The sequence below is a fragment of the Ixodes scapularis genome, unplaced genomic scaffold, assembly GCF_016920785.2.
Source record: "Ixodes scapularis isolate PalLabHiFi unplaced genomic scaffold, ASM1692078v2 PGA_scaffold43__4_contigs__length_2004386, whole genome shotgun sequence".
In the NCBI taxonomy this organism is placed as follows: Eukaryota; Metazoa; Arthropoda; class Arachnida; order Ixodida; family Ixodidae; genus Ixodes; species Ixodes scapularis.
Window position 1 is genome coordinate 1,214,776 of NW_024609872.1, and position 10,898 is coordinate 1,225,673.

The following is a 10,898-nucleotide window of genomic DNA, read 5'->3' on the forward strand; positions in this document are numbered from 1 at the left end:
TTAAAGCACGCAACATGAAGGAAACAGAGCACATGGAGGAAACGAACACAAACATCATAACTAAGCACTCACAACCCACTATTCGTATTCCCCTTGACTACCCCACCGCCTTATATACCCCACAAAAGAAAAGTATTCATTTGGCCGGTGACCACCCCAGCATTTATTGAGGTTCCCAGTTTGCTATTTCCTCCTTGGAAGTCTCATAAATGATAAACAGTGTTTCGACGTCATTGGACTCTATCCCTTAATAGAATAATAGAAAACAATTGGTACAAGCAATAACCGTTCGGTGCAGTAATCCGCAAACGACCAAACTCAATCGCATTCCTATGCGGAGGGCAAGTTCGTCTGCTTCTTGCGCAGGGGGTAGCGGTGACGTCAGAACGCCGAGCCCTGATTGGCTGATCGCGACCCCCCTATCTGAGCGTCGTCTGCTTCTCTGGAACGTCGTCTGCGTCTGTCTTACCTTTCCTGCGACATTCGGAAGTGCAGAGGCCAGATTCACGAAACGATCTTACGCCAAAAATGTGCGTAAGACATAACTTAAAAACAAATTCGTATTCACGAAACGAAATTTTCGTAAGTTTTGCGCAGGTTACGACGAAATCCTACGACAGCTCCGAAGCTGTCATAGCACTTCTTACGATCAAATCAGCATGGCCGACAGCGTCGCGGTCGCGACGACCCACGGACGTTTATTTTTCTACGTACGCTTCTCACGCGTCCCGACTTCAAGCAGCAAGAAAAAAAGTAAAAACTACTTGAAACAGAAAACGACGAACAAGAACGCTGGATCCACAAACACCCGGGAAAAGCTCCAGCGGCCACGATTCCGCCGAACGTGACCAAGCGAGCTCCGCAGTTAGGCCTAGCAGGCACTTTGCGACTCGGCTACCGTCTGCCCACGACCGACTGGTGTGCTGAATGGAATATGCCCGCGCGACCCTTGTGAACTCTTCCCGTATTATACTTTGATCGCTGACCTCAGTTTTAGATTAAGAGGTCAATTTCTTCCTCTTGTTATCTCCTTGTTTCCCGAGGCAACGGTGACTCTCGCCGGTGAAAAAGCGGTGAATCACCGACAGACGCAGGAAAGGTAAAGCAGCCATCGCTTTGACTAGCAGACGTAAAGCAGACGACGTTAACTGCGCCAACCCGCCGACGCCGTTAAAGAATGAGGGGTCTCGCCGCACACGAAAGGAGGGAAAAAGTATTTGGGAGGGAACTTGCGGACACTAGCCAGCCTCACTCTCGGTTCTTAGCAAACGAACCTCGGCGCCTCGGGACACCTCGCTAGTGAGTCCTTTGACTTCCCTCCTTGATGCGCGTCTGCTAGTTAGACAAAAACAACGTACCGCTCGAGTTATTTCGTCTGCCCTCTCTGAAAAGCAAAGTCGAGCTCGCTCGTAAAGACCAGCACTTCCGAAAGTCGCAGGAAAGGTAAGACAGACGCAGACGACGTTGCGAGCAGACGACGTTGCAAAGGAGCAGACGACGCTCAGATAGGGGGTCGCGATCAGCCAATCAGGGCTCGGCGTTCTGACGTCACCGGTACTTCCTTTCTCATGCGCAGAAGACGAAAATAAGCCCACTTGCGAGGCGTATTGAGTAAATTCAATAGAATCGAAATTGAGTTTCTTACGACCAAACTCAATTGCATTCCTAATGAGTAAATTCAATAGAATTCATATAGAGTTTCTAATAATCAAACTCAATTGCATTCCTAGTGAGTAAATTCAATGAAATTGATATTGAGTTTCTAATGATCAAACTCAATTGCATTTCTAGTGAGTAAAGTCAACAGAATCGATATTGAGTTTCTTATGATCAGCCTCAATTCCATTCCTATTGAGTTAATTCAATAGAATCGAAATTGAGTTTCTTATGACCAAACTCAATCGCATTCCTATTGAGTAAATTCAATAAAATTGATATTGAGTTTCTAATGATTAAACTCAATTGTATTCCTAGTGAGTAAAGTCAATAGAATCGATACTGAGTTTCTTATGATAAGTCTCAATTGAATTCCTAATGAGTAAATTCAATAGAATCAAAATTGAGCTTCTAATGGTCAAACTCATTAGACATTGAGTTTATATCGTGTTTCAATTGACTCTATAGGAACACAACAGAAAGTCAGTTGAAACTCAATGATCATTTTTGTAAGGGATAGGGGCTCGGGAGCTCAGCTTTGGAGAATGCTTCGTTTGCGCGAGAGCTCGCGCAAGAAGTGCAAATCTGAAAGCCACGCTCTCGCGCCCCTAACCTTGCCTTTGCTGCACACAACTAGTGAGATGGAGTATAGTCGTTTTGGAGCACCTTCTGGGGCAGCCAAAACAGAGTTTTGAAGCAGCAAAAGCGGATTTTGGAGCAGCTAAAACAGTGTTTAGGAGCAGCAAAAGTGGCTTTTGGAGCAGATATTGCCACGCGCGCTGGCGAGCAAGCGCGTGCGTGGCCGAGTGATTACCGCGCTTGGCTGTCGCGCGGAAGGTGTAGGTTCGATTCCCAGTTAGCGGACTGTTCTTTTATTTATTCTTTCAACTTGGCCTTCTAGAAAGTTCGAGAACATTCTCGAATTTTGAATGTTCTGCGCCCCGAAAGTTGGACGAACGATCCAGAAACCCACGAGGTATACATAAGGAATTTCGCAAGGCGAGCGGAGTCAGTTTCGCCCCAGCGTTCAACTCCGCTGTCGCGCCGACTTCGACGCCCGCGACGCTCTGCTTTCTTCTGTTCCCTTTTTATTTTTGGGCACAAGTTCGCCCCATTAAACGTTTTGTTTCTTCAGTTATTATTGTCTCATCACTTTTCATTCGTGACAATATTTTTAGAAAAATAAAAATATTTGTTTTAAGTGCTGGACAAACGAAGGACACTTTGCTCGCCGCGATAAGCAAATTATAGTCAAGTTAGACCACCTGTGAGTCTTTCAACATGTAACTGAAATACCTATGACAGGACACATTTTGCAATTCTTCAGTTATATGATACATACATATGTACCTGGTATAGGTAAATAAGAACCAAACTGCACATATTAAAATTTATTTGAAAAGGACCAGCTTAGTAGTAAATAGCACAGCATTAGGTGTATTAGTTCTCTAATAAATGGAAGCAGTCTCCAATTGATGAAACACGTAACTACTGCATTGCAGTGCGAACCTGTCGCACGAGCGAAGATGGCTGTTCGGTCTAAACCATGCCACTCCACTCCATCGCCAACTGGTTCCCAAAATTGTATGCAAAATGTAACTCCCCAGCATACACCAAAAAACAAAAAAACAAAAAAAAAAACAGTCCAGCGGTATACGTGCTTGCCAGGCCGGCAAGCGAGGTACAAGCTAAACACAGAAAGAAAAAAAAAAAAAGAGTATATCTATGCAAGACATCGCGAGCCAGTGTCAAAACGTTCTTGGAGCGCTCTGTGCAGCGACTCAACTCAAGAAAAACAAGCGCGCTGTGCGGGTTCAGCGTGCAGATATTGCCTCCTTTGCTTTGGCTCACTTCTCTTCAACAACATTATTTCGCGGCAGATTTTTCTTGTACCAGGGTCCCTCTCGAAAGAAAGCCTACCGAGAGAAACCTAGTTGATCAATACTTAGACCCTGCAGTCTTTCAGCTAGGGGGATTTTGTAGTAGCGTATTAAACAAGAACAGGAATTTTACGAACATGCGGCGGTCTTTGCGTTTTAGTCTACGAAGCGCCATATCTGCAGCGACGTGGGGACGGCAGCACCCGACGTCGCGCGACCACGATGACTGGCAGGCAAGGACCAACTTGAATTTTCCCACTGCCGTTGCTTTCAGGAGCGAGTGCTTCGGCTCACAAAGTAACTCCCGCCACGCAAAAACGGAATTTCGTTTCACAGCATGACGGCATGGCTGGTACCCAGAACGCTAGCGTCGGAGTGTCCGCACACGCCAGCGTCTATCGATGGATTTTTTGAAAAAAAAAGACGCGAGACGACGAGAGCGTGAAACGAGAGACGGCGGGAAAAGCCATGCAAGGCCGGATGAACGACTGATGCAGGGTACTTTGTGTCGGGCGGTCGCTTGCGCCACCTAACTCACGCTTGCTCAATTACGGTGCTCAGGTTAGTTTCGGTTTTGAAAGGCGACCGATATTGGTCCTTTGGCTCAGGCTTGGCGCAGCTTACTCATATTTTGGCGAAATGTAGCAGGATGTAGAAGGGTTAGCCCCTTGGCGCAGTTTGGCGCAATTGGCGCAGCAATCACATCACTGCGCACGGCACTTGATCCGGCTCCTCACGTGATCGGATCTCGGCGAATAAAGGCGCGGCGGCACGTGGAAAACAGACGCGCAACTCATGGCTCCCGTAGGGAGCCCATGCAGGAACTCTAGGGGAACCTGGACGTCAGCGCACAGCTTTTGCAGCGGCGAGGACCCGAAACCCACCTGTTCACTCGGGAAAAAAATGTGTTTCGGCGTCTCGCCACAGCGGGGAGCCCGTCACGTGGCTCTCTCTCATCCGCTGTCAGCCGCTCCATCTTTTCCATTCCGCAGCGGCCGCTTCTCGTGGCGATCTGCCAGGCTTTGTCAGTGTATAGGAGGCTACGGTCATGCACTGGCTATGTTTCAAATCTTACCCGAGTAACCTGTCTGTTACGTCAGCGGGTAATATCACGTGACATCGCAAGTAAACGATCCGCGACTCGATTTCGAAACGGCCGGATAATCGCCTGGATACTACGCGGATTGGCTTCGTCTTGGGCTACGGCAAAAAGAAAAACACAACAGCGATGGCAGAAAATAGCAGAAGATCATTTTGATCATGGAGAAAGTACTCGAAGGGACGATAATATGAATGATGACGCGGTGTTTTCCCCCCTACCCTGAAGGGGATCTACCAACTCCTACTACGACCTTCCCTTTGAGCTGCATATTGAGATAAAAATTACTTACTCCTTACAATTAGACATAAAATATTTCTTTCTTATTAATCAGCGCGATCACTTTAATTCTAGTGCAGGTGCCCTAAACGCCTATATTCCACGTATTGCAATGGGCAACGATTACATTTTGCAGAAATTGCTTCCACACGGTGTAGCGGTACAACGCAGGGGGCTCTCTCAGGAGTGATATGTAACTTACGTTCGCTTTGACGGGAATATGATTACAAAATCACAAAGAGGAGGGAGGTGGGGAGGGATTGTTGACTGATCGCATACGTGAAATCTTTGAAACCTTCACTGCTTCACAAGCGTTGTCCTCTCATTACACACACTCTGGGGGAAACAAAAATACTACCTCATCATTTACTGCGTTCGAACATTTTCAGCCTCGAATGCGAGAATACGGCATTCCCTCTAACGCCGAGGACGAGGATGCGGAGAAGGCCCTGTTTACGCACGCACGCTGATAATAACAAGTATTGGGGAGGAGGACAGACCGTGACGCCCCAAGCGGTTAACTTTAGAACTACACGGATGGGGACAACAAATACAATGACGCAGCGCTCGGCCGACATAACCGAACGCGGCGTCAGCGTTCGGCTGGAGTTCGTGTTCTCTCTCCGGCGAGGGGGAGGAGGGGCTCTTTTGTTTCCACAACGGCCTGCATGAACAATGCAGCATGCACGATCCCTGCTTAGCACAAAAGCCGAAGTGGGTCAAGCTCGCATTCTCTGAAGATAGATCCGGCACTTAACGTCGCTTCGTCGATTGTTAGTATTTTTTACATTAAACTGTGCCCCGCGCCCTATTGTAGAAGATGACATGGCCATGCCCATAAGGCCTGTTGGCATGTGCACAGGCCTTGTGTTGAGTAAACACCGAGCGTGGGGAAAACAAACGGGTCAGAGCGCCCCCTATAGTTCCATCTCCTGCCCAATACCTTCCCGGGGAAGGCGCAATGTCTGGAGATAATGCAGTCAATTCCTGCGTTGAAAACAGCAAATCGCAATAATCGCTGCACCTCTTTCTTTGTCATTTCGAAGGTCCGCCACCAAAGCAAACGGAGCAAGCGAGCTTTGACGGCTGTGGGCGCAGAAAGCAGACGACGAAAAGATCACGTGACGTATTTACTCGATTTGATCCGACGTTACCCCCCCGATCGAGGAGGCGTAGCGTGAGTAATTACTTCGGAGTAGACAACCCTCTCCAGGAACGCGAGTTCTGACGTCATCGAACTAAGCTTGATTAAGCCTTAAAACGCCACGGTACGAAACTTTTCCTCCGTGGTACGAAACCTTACCTCCGGAGTCGGATTGAGTAAATTTTGGAACACAGCCACTAAGCACGAAACGGATATCCTCCAAACGCGCCGCAGGAGCGCACTGCCGAGCACGCGCGCTCCTATACAGAGGGCGCATTTTCGAGGCAGTACCTCGCACTTATGGTGCTACCAAGATAGCCGTCTGCATATGTGCGGTTTTCACGCAGCCACACGCTCGTCCACTCACAACGAGTTGGTGTATCGGCCTCGGAACCCCGATTGAGTTCAGGGGAAGCGTCCATGGTTCCCCAGAAGGCACGCGGTGATTCCATCTGTCCCGTGTGGAGACAAAGCACCCACACGACACGGAGCATGGGCAAGAGTACAGAGCACGAGCTCTTAGCAGTTCATTCTGACTCTAGTTGATTCTATAGATGTTTTCTGTTTCCTGTCGTTCTGAGTCACGTGGTTTCCGTATCTGGAATATGCGGAACGAAAAAAAAAATCAACCTGGAATTTGCAAGAAAATATAGGTGGCGGAAAACAGGAATGCGTCACCATCACGCATTTCTTGAACCCCTTCCGGTGGGGTGGAGAGATCAAAACGATGTTTTACCGCATATCAGAAGGGACGACATTCGAGATGGTTGCGCCCTTCTGGAAAAGGTGTTATAGTGATTCTAGTGTGCGAGCGCTGCATCGGCGCCTCCCGTGGTTTCGACTTGGCGTCTGTAACCATTCGCTTTGCTCTCAGTGTGAAACAAATGGGAGTTGTGCTTTTCAGCACACGAGCCGTGCGGATCGAATCTCGAGGCCAATAGTGTCTTCTTTCGAAGTGGTGTTTCAACATACAACATTCGAGACATATACATTGTCCGTTTCTTCCTTCGACGCACACTGAACGCCAGCAGCGGCTGCCATTCACCGTAGCCTCTGACTTGTGCTCTTTGGAGTTTTCCTGTTCCTCGACCTTAGCAACTGAGCAAAGTGGCTCTCCGTTTCGGCCTTTCCGTCGACCGAGTGGGCCGAAAAGCCAAAGCGTTTAGGAAACAGCTGTCCGACTGAAAGTGAAGGTCTTGGAAAAACAAAATGAACAATTTTGTTTTAAACCTTTATAGGGGGCATTCACTGGACGCCATATTTGAGGGGCGATGTTTAGAGCGCATGCTCGGAACGAGCTATAATTAATACGCTGCTGAGACCGGCAATCTCGATGGCGCGGTACACTCACGCTCCACAGGGAAACTCGCCTCCAGCACGCGCTCGGCAGTGCCGCGCACAGCTATGGCCGCCAGTGAATACTCCCGTACTCCGTTACGCCACTGTAGTTACACCTGACGATGTACCGCATCAAACGCTGCTGCCAGCCCAATCCAGTGCTTCGCGCATACCACGCGACTTGATGATCCGCGCGCGCCCACGCCATTCAACTCCAACCACATGGGCGCCTTTTTTCACGCGCTTCGCCGGCGCTCGAGGTCACCCGCAACAACAGGGAGTTTTCGTAGATCGTTTTCGGCGTCCCGCAAGGCCCTCCGCAACCCTCTACAATAGCGGCAACTCCACAATCGAGGCTATCGGCGCGCAGGCGCAGTAGCAACTTCTTCGTTGCGGAACGCTTAGCGGACGGGGCAGCGCGGTCTACGAAAACTCCCTAATAAGAAGTTGTAGTAGATCGTTTTTCTCCTCAGCCACGGTATCCGTAAAGAAAACGCCGCAGCTGCGCATGCGCGCCGACAGCCTTGTCTGCACAGTTCAAGGTCTTGTGGCGGATTACGGAGCGCTATCCGGGTGCTTAGCGGGCTGCGGAAACGGCCTACTACAACTTCCCCACAGACAGTTCTAATATAGCGTTGCTGGCTCTTGCGTGCGCAGTACGCAACAGTACAGCGTACGCTAAACACTGTACCTGCTCGGACCGATTTTACTCGCGCGTTCCTTCACGTTGCCGAGAGGATATCTCGCGTGCTCTTCGCGAGTCCGCCAGAGGATTCCGCTAAAGCCCGATTCAGCGTGTTTCCAGCGGTACCATGCGCCTCAAAACAAACTTAAAAATTGCATCACTTTATTTTCAATTAAGCTGCCTGGTCAAGCCTGCTTTTCTGCGGGGCAGCTAGGTAGGCTACGAGTACGAGTGCGTATCAAATTCGATCACGGTGCCTGCGTCAATCGTCCTGTGGAGACGACCCCTCTGTATCGATGCTATCGTGGGAACAAACCCAAGGCCTACCGATGTCCAGTGCTCGGCGACAACTTCGGCGAGCTTTTGAAGAGTCCTCCGCCTGTCGGCGACGAACTGCGCGAAGAGGCGGTAAGCAGATCGCAGCGTTCACGCACCTTGCGAGTGCGAACATCTTCACTATACGCAGCTCCTTCGGCTGCGCGGCGATCTGGCTCGACTGCAATACATCCCGGAAAAAAAAAAAAAAATACCGAGCAACGATTTTAACAATGAAAGAAGTTGCATCTTCTACTTTTGACATTGTTTATCTTGTCACAAAGGACAGAAAACACCCCTCCTTCCTTCGAAATGTTGCGATACCGCCGCGTAATCGCGAGGCAAAAAGTAGAATATTTCCCCACCTGCAGCCGCGAGCGGCGGCCATGAGAAACAAGCGGCGTGACGTCAATGGGGGTCTCGTAGAAGGATAGCAAGTTGTGCAAATACCTGCTCGATAAAAAGTAATTTTTCTATCAAACTTGTCGTTCCAACATATATATATAAATGCGTCAAAAACCTGGTATTATCGACAAAACTTTTATTATACGGAGCTTTAGTGCCGCCATCTATCCGAGGTAAACAAAACCGACAGCTCTATCTGCTACCGCAAACAGCCGCCAGAAGCGGGGGGGGGGGGGGGGGGGGGGGGGGGGGGGGGGGGGGGGGGGGGAGTTTTCCATTTACGTTACAGCGCACGTGACTTGGAAGATGGTGAAGGAGTTGAGTGATGCCGAAAACCTCAATCTTTGTCCATTTTTAAAATAAAAACTAGGACATGCAGGCAAAAGCGGTTTTTTTTGTTCTTTACTTCAGAAAGGTCGAGACACCAACTCAAAAATTATTTAAGAAAAAGACCTGACATTGTTGCACTTAGAATGCCTTCATGTGCGCTTCGCATAGAGTGATGCCAACCAGAGTGTCGAACCGATATTTTTATCGGTTCGGTTCGGGTTCGGGTTCACGGATTTTGGTTCAGTTCCGGTTCAGTTCCGGGGCGCAAAAAATAACGGTTCAAACCGGTTCGAACCGGTTTGAACCGCTAAATTGAGAATATATTTTCCGCGGTGTTCTGTCAATAGGCACTATTTAGGTCGTGAAACTAACTAGTGTAAACGATCTGATTTCTGCGAGGACCTATTTTTTAGAATTTCACGAATGGCCTACAATTCGCGAAAAATGGGTCCCGCGAACAATTTCGCTAAAATGTAAACACATTGGAATTTATATTGAGATTCCACCGCATCGAGAAAATTACAACCCGCGAATTATTCCAAAACTTCAGCTTTGACCTAAATCGTGAAATATTGACCCCACAAAAAATAAGTCATTTACAGTATATAGTTTTCTTTTTTTTTATCGTTTGTTCAATCCAGTTTTATTTTCAGGTACCAAAATTATAAAATTCTGTTATTTATTCCTACACAACAAGAAAAGAAAATCTACATTAACATACGAAACGTCGTGTTTATACGACTCAACATCCCTTCGTTTACCAGAGTCACATACATTGTACCTGAATCGAAATGTTTTCGCGAAGTGAAGTAGGTTGCCTAAAAAAAACCGTGATTGGTACAATTTTGTATCGCAGTATTAGAAGTTGAATTGTTGTTTTTGCCCTTAAACTAAGGAATTAATTACAGGGAAGAAAATCATGAAATGGGCACCTCGTCGCCATATATATTATGATATCTGTTTTACAGAATACGTTGCACAATATATATATAATGACGAGACGACTGAGCTTAAGGCAATATAATTTTCAAAATGTCACGAAAGTCACGAGACAAGCCCTTCCAGCCTATATTTTATAGATACACTAAGCGACGATCACAATGCTTGTTTTTCTAACCAGCATTGTTTGCTCTCAGCACCATGATGCGGGCGACGAATCATGCAAAAAGGAGTGACTGAAATTGTTCACTCTAATCTATGAGCACCTTCGTGCTGAGATCGAATCTCACCTAAAAGAGTGCTTACCCATGTGAACATTTCTTATATTAGATAAACTGGCATAGCCGGTTGAGGTTTGTTCTTGACAAGATGCCGGTCAATTTAATTTGCAAGTAAGCATCACCCTCGCTAATTGATGATTTTTGTTAAATAGAACAAAGTGGTATTTCATGCTCTACTCAATTTGGAAGCTACTTAATTGGACACTTTCTTACAGTTTGCGTGTGTAATCGTCATAGTTCCACCATTCGTCCCAGTGTATTTTGTTTTGGTCCGACCCACAGACACGTAAAAGTTCTGTTTAACAGATAAAAGACGCGATAATAAACTTCTATATATTTGAGAAGTTATATATGCGTGAGGAACACATAGTTATTTAAATTAGCTTCGAAATAAAAAAAAAATTATCTAAAGCTTTCCCAAATCACCTATAACGTGTCTATAGAGGATTAAAGCGCCGAAAATATTTGCAGAACATCTTTCAGATAATTTGAAGGTGCGTTTACTTATATGTGTATCTTTGAGCTGAGGATATTTTATTTATGCTGC